The sequence below is a fragment of the Leptinotarsa decemlineata genome, unplaced genomic scaffold (assembly GCF_025532065.1).
Source record: "Leptinotarsa decemlineata unplaced genomic scaffold, Ldec_3_MD MMD2_tig00026316_RagTag_RagTag, whole genome shotgun sequence".
Taxonomy (NCBI): domain Eukaryota; kingdom Metazoa; phylum Arthropoda; class Insecta; order Coleoptera; family Chrysomelidae; genus Leptinotarsa; species Leptinotarsa decemlineata.
Window position 1 is genome coordinate 1,173,241 of NW_027412685.1, and position 14,364 is coordinate 1,187,604.

General features: G+C 35.2%; 1 protein-coding gene across 5 annotated transcripts in view; it reads right to left on the reverse strand.

The window, feature by feature from the left end:
• The window catches only part of Samuel (SAM-motif ubiquitously expressed punctatedly localized protein), a 516,854-nt gene that overhangs the window by 300,322 nt on the left and 202,168 nt on the right, over positions 1–14,364 (reverse strand). The gene's annotated exons all lie outside the window — the stretch shown is intronic.

Here is a 14,364-nt window from a genome sequence, read left to right on the forward strand (position 1 = left end):
GTCGCATCCAGATCAACTGAATAACACGATCGGTTTGAAATCTCAGTGAAACATAATATACATATATCACATTACAAATTATCTAAATATCACCAATAGATGGTTAACAGTTTTATGCAAGGAATCACATGAGATAAATATCACAGTCGGTAAAAAGTCACATCTAGATTCTTATTAGAGATATATGTCATTGTTTTTTGAATATGACAAACAATTTGTTAAAACTTATAAATTATAACAGGTTTGAATTTTTGCACTTTTTACAGTAAAATAATTTTTTGGAATATATCTCTGTCATAACTATTTAGCCAATTTTTTACTTGTTTCTTGAACTTAATGTAGTTTTGACTCGTTTTTATGGTTTTAGGTAGTAAATCCCAAGTTTTTGGACCCAGATAGCTGCAGTGTCTCTGTCCCACTGTTTTGATACATTTCGGAACCACAACACTATGTTTTTGTCTCCTAGTATTGTATGGGTGATCCGAGCGTGTTATTTTAATTTCATTTTTATATATTTTCTGCAACATTTTTTGGCAATAGAGTTGTCTAACATCGAAAATGCCACTTTCTTTGTATAAATTATCGCTTGGATACATCCTTCCTTTGCCCAAGATGATTTTAAGAATTTTTCTTTGTACAATATTGAGGCAATTTAAGTGTGTGTCATTTACTCCTCCTCATTCTATTATGCCGTATGAAAGTTGTGACTGAACTAAACTATAATACACAGTTGTCAAATGGGTGATATCAAGGTATTCTTTCAAGAGTTTGAATCTTGATATGAATCCTCGAAGTTTATTTGTGAGATACGATATATGTAAATCCCATTTCAAATGTCGGTCAATTTTTATACCGAGGTATTTAATGGAGCTGGCTTCTGGAATTGATATATTCTGGTTTATATTCAATGGCCCCATATTCGGCAAATTGTTAGTATAGGAGGTGAAGGGTAAGTATTTGGTCTTTTCCGCATTCAAAGTAAGTTTATTGTATAAAAACCATTTATTAATATTGTTGAAATCTTTTTCCGCCTTCGCTTTCAGTTGTTGCCATGTATCGTCACTATAAAATACTGCTGTGTCATCTGCAAAGCTCAGAATAGTTCCTTCAGAGGTCATTTTCAATAGGATGTCTATATAGATGGTGAACAGAAGAGGGCCTAAGACCGTACCTTGGGGAATCCCGTAGGTAATCGTCCTTGGTGTACTTACTGCACCATCAATATCGACTACTTGTTTACGGTTTGAGAGATACGATTTCAATAGATCATGCGGCTTACCCCGCATTGGCATGCGGGAAAAAATTGGCATTTTTTCCAGTTTCTCAAGAAGCCTTGTATGACAAACAGTATCAAAGGCTTTGGAAAGGTCAATAAAAATGCAGAGTGACGGTTTGGAGATGTCGAGTGATTTGTAGATATGAGTCGTCAGTTCCAATATTGCATCTTCTGTAGATCTTCCTTGTCTGAATCCATACTGTTGTTGGGACAGGATATTATGTTTTTTCATGAAATGTGTCATTCTTTCTTTTATTATTTTTTCAAAAATTTTTGCTATGTGTGATATCAGAGAAATGGGTCTATAATTTGGAATTTGTTGTTTATCACCACTCTTGAAGAGCGGTTTGATAACACCTGTTTTCAAAATGTTTGGAAAGATTCCGTTTTCGAAGCCACTATTAATTATGTGGGTAAGAGGGACTGTTATAAAATCTGCTATATGCTTCAACATTTCTGCAGTAAAACCGTCGTGTCCAGGACTTTTTTTTAGTTTTAGTTTTTGTATAATTCGTAAAATTTCTTCAGTTTCCAATATTTGTGCAACTGAAGAAGTTGCAGAAAAAATTGAAATTTTCGGTTTTTCTCGTATCTCTTCGAAACGGAAAAAGGTAGAGTCAGTTTTTCGGTATCATTTGGTATGATTTGGTGAACATTAGTATATTTGGAACATTCACTCTTCTTGCTGACGGCACCACTATATTGTGGCATAATAAAGGTATAGATATACTCAATGAGACAAAACTCATGATATACAAAAAATTATGTCTTGGTGTGATTTCAATATACTCTCCTTTAATAATTGGCAGGTTGGCTGTCCTTGTTCATCTTTCACTGCTTGAACCACTGTGCATGCTGCTTTCGGTGAGTGCATTGTCTTGGGACGTGGGGGTTGAGCAAACCGGCCATCGGATGCCTGCTTCCACGTAGCCCCGCTGGATACGGGAATGACAGAATCACTTGTGGTTCTGTTATTCCCTAACTGAATGGCATCCCAACGATGGCTTCATCCTAAGGTGTGTGTATCCGTGCCGAAAGGATGAATGACTCTGAGCCTATCAGCCGTCTCTACGGAACCTTCGAGATACCGGGCGCCCTCTCGTCGTAGCATCGCCTTGTCACGGTAATTCGGGGCTCTGTCGTGATTGGCCGTCTTTCCCTAGCTACTCGTGGGACTTTTATGGACAGAGTAAACTAAAAAATTCTTTCTGACGCTGATTATAAAGAGCAGATGGATTTCGAGCTTACGACTCCAACTGACCTCCCTGTATATTTAGTTCAGGAGCGAGTGTACAGAGGAGATGGGTGTCGGGTTTACGACTCCAACTGACCTCCCTGTAAATTTAATTCAGGAGCGAGTCTACAGAGGAGATGGATGTCGAGTTTACGACTCCAACGGACCTACCTGTAAATTTTCTTCAGGAGCAAGTCTACAGAGGAGACAGATGTCGAGTTCACGACTCCAACCCATCTCCCTGTGAATTTAGTTCAGGAGCGAGTCTACAGAGGAGATGGATGTCGAGTTTACGACTCCAACGGACCTCCCTGTAAAGTTAATTCAGGAGCGAGTCTACAGAGGAGATGGATGTCGAGTTTACGACTCCAACAGACCACCCTGTAAATTTTGTTAAGGAGCGAGTCTACAGAGGAGATGGGTATCGAGTTCACAACTCCAACTGACCTCCCTGTATATTTATTTCAGGAGCGAGTGTACAGAGGAGATGGATGTCGAGTTTACGACTCCAACTGACCTCCCTGTAAATTCAGTTAAGGAGCGAGAGCATCTCAACTCCCCAACTCCTGATCCAACAACTGAACCTTAAAAAAAAGGTTTGGTGGTGCAGCCAGGAAACGAGTGAGTCGTTTCCTCGGGAGCGGGGTACTTTATAAAACCGCCTTGCACCAAATTCTTGAGCGGCGTACGCAGAATCTCTCTCAGGTGGGGGAACAAATTCCCCATGAGCAGGTTAGCAAACGTTTGCGCTCAAGTGATGATTCACCAAAACCAGAGGCGAAAAAGCCCTGCACGGCTGAATCTAAGGCATCGTCAGGTGAAGCTGACGTGCAAAAACTCTCATATGTAAAGGTTGTCGTGCGTATCAAGGTGGGAATCTCGCAACTTGACTATCCGAATACCTCATCAACAGAGCATATACTTTGTGCCTGCCCCGCTAGAGACCGAATCAGGTCTTTAGTGTTCGGCAGAGCGGTACTGTCACCATCTGACCTGAAAGACCACTCACCATACAAACTAATAGGCTTCGTTAAGAAGCTGGGTTAATTTGGTCGAGTGTGAATAGGTGTGAGCCACAATAAACCCTCGCGGGTTGCGGTTGAATAGACCCACTCATTTTGGACCTAAGCTAACCTAACTCTCAATAATTCTATAACAAATATTATGACTTTCAAATGTTCACTTCAGACTTCATGTGTATCGAGCGGTATCATTAAGTTCAGAGAGTGTACTGAATTTCAGGGACTGTATATACACGGTGAACTGAAATTTGACATCAGAAAAATACTTGTGTGAAGCTAAATTGCGTGACTGCTGGCAAATGTTAATAGATAAAAAAAATGTATTCTGGAGACAGTGTGTTCGATTAAAAAACATCTGGTGAAACTTGAGGTTACCATTACTATATATTTCTTCAGAGCATACAAAACAATTTAAAATTACCTATCTTTGCAAGTCTTTAGTCTAGGACTCCTTAATTTACAATGATGTGAAGATGTATAACCATCTGCCGAGTTACTTTAAAGTGACAAATATTGATACCAATCAATACAGAAAAATATACAGAAAAATACAGAAAAGAAATTTTTAGTAGTAGACCCTATTACTGTTTGAGTGAGTTCTATACCTTCCATTCAGTATATTGTGTAGAAATCCTGTGAATGATATCTGATTCAATTCCATAACGAATGTTTGAAATACTAACTGAGTAGAGGAAAGTGTTTTTGTAAAATTCATTGTTCATATGAGAGTATTTGTTTCTAAAGAATTTTCCTTTCGTGTGATTCAATGTTTATATGAAAGTAACTGCTTCAAAAGGGCTTTTTCTTCCAGTTTGTGTCTGAAAGTTACGTCTTTGCTACTACTTTTAAAATTGATTGCTTCCTTCCTGTCCTTGGAAGATTCCCACATTTTCTTGTATCGAAATAGAGTAGTAGAAAGCCAAAAACTGCCTTTTCCAAAAATGAATCACTCCTGAAAATATAACCCTTTCAATATAAACAAGATTTCTTCTGGCTGGGATTTAATCAAAAAAGTGAATGTGTGTCATTACGATGTCATCGATGACATAAGTAGATCAAACTTATTCCGTGACGTAACAACCGTAATTTATGAATGGTGTAGTTGTTTCTCAAAATATCATTCAGATTGGTACTGAAGATTACACAAAATAGGTTTGTGATCATGATTGTACAATATACCATAGGAAAGGTAAATCAAAATGCCGCGTTCGTATACGAATGACAATCTTCAAAAATCTAAACTCATGCGATATATAAATTAGCAAAACCTCACTATTCAACGTCGATTTCTGATCAGAGTCCACAACATTTCTATAGTAGCAAAAGTTCAATCGCGACTTTTATTCCTGGATTCAATCAACACGAACAGTTACATTAACAATGTGTACCGAAGAAATCTCAAAAATAACATCGATATAGAACGTGAAGGTATAACAAACCTATTATTTCGTGATCTTTACAGTAAATTCAATTAAGAAATTGTTGGTACCTCCTTCTACGTAATTACACTTCTAACGGAAGCTCGAACGTTGCAACACTCTTATAAAAGTATATCGCATCAATTAATCCTCATAATGAATAAAAACACAAGAAGAACGAGCGCGTGTTCGGCCAATTAAGGGTTGTAATTACAAATTTGTAATTACAATTGTAAATAGAGACGGGCACGTGGCGGAACCGTCTCGCCTGACCCGCGTCCGGTCACAGGTCACTAGGATCTACAGCCGGAAAACATCCGGAGCGTCGTTCTGTTATTATTCCGGCACGGATTGCTGGGATGTGATTACATGAATTTTGATCGAGCACCGGAAGAGGTGGACAGGAAGAACCTGTTAAGAATTGATGAGGTTATAAGGTTTCAAAGTTTCATAAAATGTACCACGTGAAGTAGATTATGACGATAATAATCTTTATTGAAGATGTATTCCAAGAATATGTTATAGCTTGGATCAGGTTAGGAACGACAGATATGAATTCAACACACCAACACTGATTCAAATAAGTAACGCTTTAGTGGCTACTGAAAATCATTTCGTTTTAAACTTTTGAACGAAATAAGGTGGTAAAGTGAAATAAAAATTACCTAAGATTAAAAAAGGAATTATAACTAACATTTTCAGTTGTATTCTGGTTAATAAAAAATGGAAATTTCCACGATTACGTGCAGATCATTCACAAAATTCTTTTCAAATAAAAGCTGGAGAATAGTTAGGTACCTGAAAAAACTACTTGGCCCCATGGATACTGAATTATACAGAAATCACTTTTCAAGTCATAACTACACAATGTAGGGAATTGTCGATAACTAATATAGAATTCGATTAACCTTGATGGGTCAGATGAAGATATTTTTCCGGACTCACACACTCGATTACTGCATTGCAAAATATTTTCTGGATACGACAAATTCAATAAATGATACAAGTGATCGCCTCAGGTTGGTGAGCTTGATATTTGTTTAACATAAGGGTTTTCTAATATCTTCACCATTAACGCTTGTATTTTGTCAAGGAACCATATTCCAACTATTTTCCTATTATTCATGAACGATGACCGTTTACCAAAATGTACTGGAATAGTTTGAACTAAATACTTCACGAATTATTCAACAGCTTGACTTCCACTCTTCATCCAGTAACGACGTTTAACAGAACGATTCATACTTAATGCATTAATTATAGCTAGGCACAGTCTATGTGATTTCTACGCCACTCGAAGCATAATAATGAAAAAAAAATATCAGTAATAATGGACATGTAAGGTGCGGAAAATAATGACAGGGAATGATGGGACACTTTTCAGTAATGATGTTTCTGTAATGATCTGCTGAGATGACATTATTACTGAACGTGTAATGGGCCCTTAAGGTATTGGAAAGACAGATTGACACACAGTTGTGTGTCAGTTCGGCGTAATTCCCGGAACAAGTGGGTATTGATATCTGTGATATTTTAAAAACGTTTCATATTCCCCTGGTCATTTCAAAAATCCAATTCTAAGATCTATTCATACAATTAATCATATGAAGAATTCTCTATATAATGTAACCGTAGGTAAAACAAAATACACATTAATAAAATATTTTACAATCGAATAACCGTCTTTGAAAATTGCAAACTCTGTACAATTGGTGGCCAATTTCAGCGAATAACATCCTTTCTTTGGGAGATTTCCACTTTTATGTATAAAGATGGAAAAGTAGAGAACCAAAGCCTTTCTTTCTCAAAAATATTTGTCTTATTCTGCTAAATTCTCAAGATTACCCCAGAACTGAAATGGTAATTTATGTAACAAGTCCGGAAAATGCTCTTTTTTGGGGCGAATACACAAAATTGTATAGGCGAGTCCTGGAAGTCTACTGTCATTGAGGCACATTTATTTATTGTTTTTTTTCGTTGAACAAAATTTCGAACATTTCAATTCAATATTATTCGTATTGAATATTGAAATCGAACAGAACAAGAAGGTGAAGTTACCGTTACATCTGATAATTTTTAATGGTCTTGTCAATTTTAATTTTGTTTGTAGATGAATTATCTTTATATCCTTCAGCTACATTGGTAGAGACTTCCAGCCACCGTGTATCTTCGAATTTGTGATGTTTTTACCATTATCAGCAAGTAACATTTGCTGACGTTCGACCAATGTTATGGTCTATACATGAGCAGGTTTTCTTGCTCAATTATAACAAAATTTTTCTCAATGTATTTTGAAATCTGTCATTTTCACAAGTAACATATCTTCCTTGTCGTTAACATTTTTGTTAGATCTTGCCGTCTACACGAACCGACTAACCCGATAATTGTTGCTGCCTAAAAATGAAGCAAATTATGTTGACAATTGTATACCCTACAATCGTAGTATTTAGTTGAAATTGCCTTCAGTATTAGATATGTTTCATAATTTGCTTCCCTAATGAATTTGTTGATCTGCTCGCTGTTGATGACTTGTGATTTTTTTACTCTATAACCAACTTTCTTCTTTTTACGAAATGCGATTACCTCTGGAAAAGTGACTGTTCACATTTTTCTTCACTAAAAACTTTCAAAAATCAAACTGTCAAATAATTTCATGTCAAATAGGCTGTCAGTTGTCATAATTTCATAATTACAATGACAACAACGAAGTGATTTTTATAGGTTTGTTTTGGTTTACAACCTTCCAAAATCTGAAAAAATAAAAGCTGAATCAATAGAGAATCTGCTGTTGAAGTAAAGGGTAAACTGAAAAATTACATATCTCTTCGTAATACGGCTGATATGATTTCTACATCCGTCTTCCACATTTATCGACGCTGATTATTCGTCATCGTACCTAGACCTGATGTTCGTGGCAGCAGCCGATGTTGAGGAATGACCCCGACATGAAACTTGTAATCTATGTTAGAAACCAGTTCGAGTTTCACTTTGGTTTTCATTGGAATACAGTGTATGTATGACTGAGAAATATATTAATATATCAATATGGCGAATCTCAGAATCATGAATATTTGAAAAGTTTTGACAGAATGCTGGAATGTAGTAGATCACAAATTTTATTGAAATAAATGTCAACTTTATGCCCATTCTGAACAGCTGATTGTTTGAAAACTCACCAACAACATTAATTTTAATTTTCACTATAGAAGGTTTACAAAACCGCAACACTTATTATAGCTTTCTCAAGTAAGATTTGATTGACTACTTTTGGATTGGAACATTCCATATTCTAAAAACATTACTATGATCTACGGTCCGATCATAAAACTAATTCTAACCCACTTTTAACTACTCAGAAAGTGCGGATAAAATCATTTTAATAATTAGTAAGAGCAGGTAAAAACGGTAAGAATACTTATTCGATAGCTGAAATCATGTGGAAAGCCAATCAATAAATTGATAAATATTCAACTGAATTTGATCGTTTATCAGATATTGGAAATGTGTGTACCTTTCTTCTGAAAATGAAGAATTCATGATTGAACTCATATCCCTCTAACATAGTCCACACGTCTAAAATTTCTTGTTCTACTAATGGATTAATTGAACTTTGATCCGATAGTTTTTTCACTGGACTAGCATTCCTCCGATTGAAAATATGGAAGATGGAAAAAATGATTCAATGGTTTTGATAGTAATCTGATAGATACTATACAGTCAAGCCATGAAGGACACCTAATTCCAATAGACGAGGAGAAATATTATTGAATGTTATCATAGTTGAGCCATCTCCGTTTGAAGATTTATAATTTTCTAAAAAATGAAGATGTAAATATAGTCTTTGAAACGTATACTAACTTGAGCATGTTTTTACATAGGTCAAACTGGAAGAACGTTCAAGGCACCCATTCAAGACTGTAGATCAGAGTAATGTTTTCGAAATATAGAATGTTCAATCCGAAAGTAGTTGATTATATCTTGCTTGAAGAAGCCATATTGTATAGCAAAACACGTGTTTCGTCAACCTTTTATTGTGAGAATCAAAATATATCGTATTATTAGTGAATTTTGATACAGATTTTCACCAAGTGTCTGCCAGTTCCATTCGATTTCTAAATGTTCATTTTTTGTATTGTGTATTATGTCTAGGCAAATCTTTGTTCCCTAAAAATTCCCGGTTCAAGTATGAATAGGTTTCAAAGAAAACAAGTGTAGGATTATAAAATATTCATAATTTATCCATAAAAAGACACTGGATTGACAAGGATTGTCAACAGAAAATGCAAGGTCGGAAATAAATCAGTAGAGTAGGTATAATACAGAGCAGGCGGAGAAAGTCTTTTTTATCTTTTAACTTTCGAAAGAAATTAGTTATGTAGTTTGGGAAACATTTCAAAATGTTCATGAATAGTTATTATTTTTAGTAATTTTTGATAAAAAAGACAATAGTGTAATGTAATTTGTCGCCTAGAGGGTGCTAGCACTTTTTTGAAATAGTAAGGTGGGTTTTGTGAACATCCTTTGCTAGGGCTTTCATACACTACATGCCTCGCTACTTGTCTGTCAGTCGAACAACTAGTTTTTCAGTGTGGATTAGTATACAAACGATATCGATAAATGAATTTTATTTTGGCGATGTTGATTTTTTCACAAAATTCCAATATATAAATTAGTACACATAATTTTTTGAAAGGAAAAATTAATAACAACATGAAAGTATATGAAATAGCACACGAATATATGAAAGAGTATTGAGTATTGAGTATTGATAATCGATTTCACTTACAACGGAATCTTTCAATCTACAGGCGGACTACAAAGTTCACCATTTTTTGGAGGAGTAGAAAATCTGAAAATATTTTCCAAACAAATAATCTGATGCCAAAATATATTTCGTTTTCAATTGAACAAAATTTCACTGCCGGCATTGAATTACACCTGTCTGTATGAATGTGTTTTATGAACTATTATTGTGACGAGAGTCGACGTATCTCTTCCAGTGAAATAGTGGTGTGAAGTTGTCCTCGACACTTTTGACTTTGACATCCTGTGCGATAAACTCAATTTCTTCAGTTTTTTTGTGAATGCGTTGTCTTTGGTTAGAAATTACCTATCGAAACGAACTTAAAGAGTTGTAGTGGACTGTATCAGCCGAGAGGCCCTACCCCTAATTAAGGGTGTTCCTCAAGAATCCATCCTTGTTCCTTCACTATTCAGTTTTGTACAGGGTGAGTCAACAAGATTCCCTCGGTCCATTGTTACCAGGGAAAATAATTTTTCGAGTTGCTCAATTTTTTTTCGCAGTCATATCGATAAATACTATCTTTTGAATTATTTTCTCTCATACTGGGTGATTCAGCCGAGCGTGGCCAACCAAAGTTATAAATAGAACACCCAGTATATGAATACGTCATTCGATTCCATATTTTTTTAGCTGTCTGAGGAATCTATGTTCTCGAATTTCCATTGCGGCATTGCCAAGTTATTCCAGAAAAACCTATTTGCAGACAATATTTTTTTAATTCACCACCCACATGTCTAAAGCAAATAAGTGTATTTTTTTAGGAATAGTTAGTCAACATCACTATGGTAATACCTCAACTGATCGTTGAGGTATTGTCGTACCTCAGTTTTAAAATGTGGTGGAACACCATCTTGTTCTAACCACATTCTAAGTCTTGTTCTATATGGAACCCCGTCCAATACGTGTGATGCACTGTTTGGAACCTTTGGTGTAGTAATGAATATTATTGGAGTTTTTCCCCAACACCATATCATTATTTTTAAAATCGTCCAATGAATTCGAAAACTCAAGGCGAAAACATCTCACATATTTTCTTCCAGTGAGATAACCATTCAAAAAATACGGACCGATAACTCTTTTTCCGAGAATTCCACCCCAAACATTCAGTGACCAACGCTGTTGGTGGTTCAGGCAACGAACGAAATGAGGGTTTCCCGTTGCATAATAATGCATGTTATGCCGATTCACAGTTCTATTTTTATGAAAAATCGCTTCATCAGAAAATAACACGAAATCGAAAAAATCATTTTCCTGATTGATCTTTTCTACGCCCCATGGGCAAAATTGAACACGTTTTTCAAAATCACCTCCTTCTAACTCTTGCATCAATTGCATGTGGTAAGGATGAAATTTGCTTGCTCGTATCATTAGAGACACGCTGATTTGAGAAAATCCTAATTTCCTGCTCAGGTATCGGATACTCACATGGAGATTCTCAACAAGTTGAAGAGCAATTTGAAATGTATTCTCTTCATTTGTTACAGGGCAAGTACGTTCGAACTTCTCGTGATTGACATTACCAGTTCTTTCGAATCTTGTTTTTAGAGCCTGAAATGCCCTTCCATCTGGTTGTCTTCTCTCGGGGAACTTTTCTTTGTGAATCCCAAATGCAAGAAGGCAGTTTCCGTCACTTTCCCCCAAAGCATAGACCATTTGCACCATATCTCCCAATACATAATTCACAATGAAAATGATTCAATCTACACGCGAAAGAAACTTCAACACATATTCCGAGATTTTTTGATACCAATCATGGATAACTGGATTTTTGAAGAAAAGACAGAATAAATATTCTTTAGGTTTCTAACGCATTTCTTACCGTTGAAACCACTGATTACCAGTGATAACTATCATTATACCTATCACTGGATGGTACGAAAAATGCTAATGTACTAGCGATTAGTTCGAATATTCGAAAAACAAACGTAATACTTGGTATTGCTAATACTTGGTATTATTAATACTTGGTATAATTTGTAAAATATCAGTTTTTCGAATTGTATACCTCTGAAGAAAAATGTAGTAAAAACTTGAAACATTTCATACAAATGAAAAAATATAAGGTGTTCCATTTGAAAAAGTTGAATTATGTCTGTTTGAAAATGAATGAAACTTGACCGGTTTTCCCAAGCACCTTATATATTGTTTTCGAAAGTTGAGATTCCAGAAATTTTCATAGTGATGTTGATCAACTATTTCAAAAAAATTCACTTAATTGCTGTAGACATGCGGGTGGTGAATTAAAGAAATAATGTCTGGAAAATAGGTTTTTCTGAAATAACTTGGCAATGCCGCAATGGAAATTCGAGAACAAAAATTTCTCAGAGAGCTAAAAAAATATGGAATCGAATAACGTGTTCATATACTGGGTGTTCTATTAAAAAAAATAACTTCAGTTGGCGACGCTCGGCTGAATCACCCAGTATGCGAGAAAATAATTTCAAAAGATAGTATGACTTTAAAAAAATTAGGCAGTTCGAAAAATTGTTTTCTGTGATAGCAATGGACCGAGGGAATCTTGTTGACTCACCCTGTATATTTATGACTTCTAACTTCACTTCTCTTTTCAGTTTCCTGACATTGATTCTGCTAAAAATCTCATCAATAGTGATCTGCAGACCATCTTTTATATTTCATCAGTTCATTGGCCGCGGTGGTAGTGCGCCCGACTCACGGTCGGAAGGCCGTGGGTTCGATTCCCGCCTCGACCAGATATTCTCGAGAGAATTCATCTGGTTGAAGCTGGGATGATTCTGCAACCGTGTTAGGAATCACATGTTAAAAGATAAGACCTCGTTAGTCCTTAGCTCGCACAAGTTTCTCAACTGCTGAGAGTTGTCGTTTGTATGGGGGCGACAGCTAATTGACGGAAAAACAGATTTTAAACAGATTTTGAACAGATAACCTGAAGTTTAACTTCAAAAAACTGAAAATATTGTGAGATATTGCTGACAACAATAGTCTTCATATCCATAATAATGGTGATGTACGGCCTTTTAGATCTGAAATATAGAATTAAGGCTTGTGGTTTGATTCTGAATTTCACTTTACAAAACACATTAGCCATTTGATCCAAATGTCCTTCAATATCTTAAACTATATCCAAATCGGGACTTACCAACAAACTCAAATTAAAACAATGCGGAAGGAATCCAAAACAGGTGCCTTCGTATTTCTTTTGGCAGTCGAAAATACAACCACATATCATCGATCATGAAGGAATCAGGTTGGCTGCAACTAGAGAAACTCAGAACACTGCACATTAAATTCTACAATATCCTGTCCATTGAATTCAGATCCTACACAATGAAAAACTTTTAAAAATGACTAAAATTGCATTCATATGAGTGGCCCACTTTTCTCATGCTGACTGTGACTCATTCGTTTACAGAAAACGATTTAATGATCGAATAATAATCATTTTTTGACACTATGTATGTATAGTATTTTCAAATTCAAGGGTCTCGAGTTCAAAAACAGCTCTGCTGAAACTCAACTCACTCGTCTCAACATTTTTTGTATATTGTTCATGTTGTGACAATAGGTAAGTGAATACGTTTTATTATTGTTATTATTATTGTTGTTGCAAGGACTGAATGAATTATATTTTGAAGTCATTCGAAAACTGACTGATTGGGAGTTGAAATATATTGTTTTTAACCAAAAATTCGAAGTACTCTGGAGATTGAAAAGTTTTTTATGCAAGTGGAATTTTATATAAAAACCCTTTCATATATCACATTGCGTAGCATGCCTCTGTGGGATATGTGTATCAATTTCATTATGAATATTTGAAATATATGAAAAAATAATTTTCATGTAATTGAATTTTCATAAATCTGAAAGTAGTTGATCCGAATGCATTTTTTCTTTCGGTTTATGTTTTGAAAAATCTGTGCATGGTCTATATATCTTTGTAAAGAGATTTTATGATGTATTTGATTTTTCTATTTCGTCTGAATATTCACACTTCAATAAGGTAATAGTGGAAAAATTCTGATCAAATAATTTTTTACAGTTGCAAGTAAAGAATTCGGTGTGAAATGCAAAACTGTATTTTTCACCTCAACAAAATACACCATAGAAATCAATCAGTAAATGTACCTTCAATACATACACCAACGCTTTTCTTATCAAGCAATTGAATATTTCCATGTCCTATATTGAAATCTATTTTATTATAATTAGAAGTCGTGGAGTCGTGCTCGTTACGAATGAGTAGCTTCGGATTATGCCGTTATTTGCTTATCATATCTAGGTTATTTGAACTCAAAATTCAATGAGTGGATCATTATTCATTTTAAAAAACTAAATACAGAAATGAAGAGATTTTTTTAAATTTTCTATCAACCGACAATCATTATATTTATATAGCAAGCATTATACAGCAAACCTCGTATTACGATACAACACGGGGATAAACAGAGTCGCTAAAGAATCCAAATAACGACTTTGTTTTAATCATCACTGAGGTTAGCATTCATTTTTCCTGAATTAAGAATGGATTTGTAAATAACTGATGAACGCTGAAGACTATTTTTCCTCTCCACAAATGTCAAATATTGACAGTCGGTATAGAACGGAGACAAATTAATAAAGCAATTTATTAT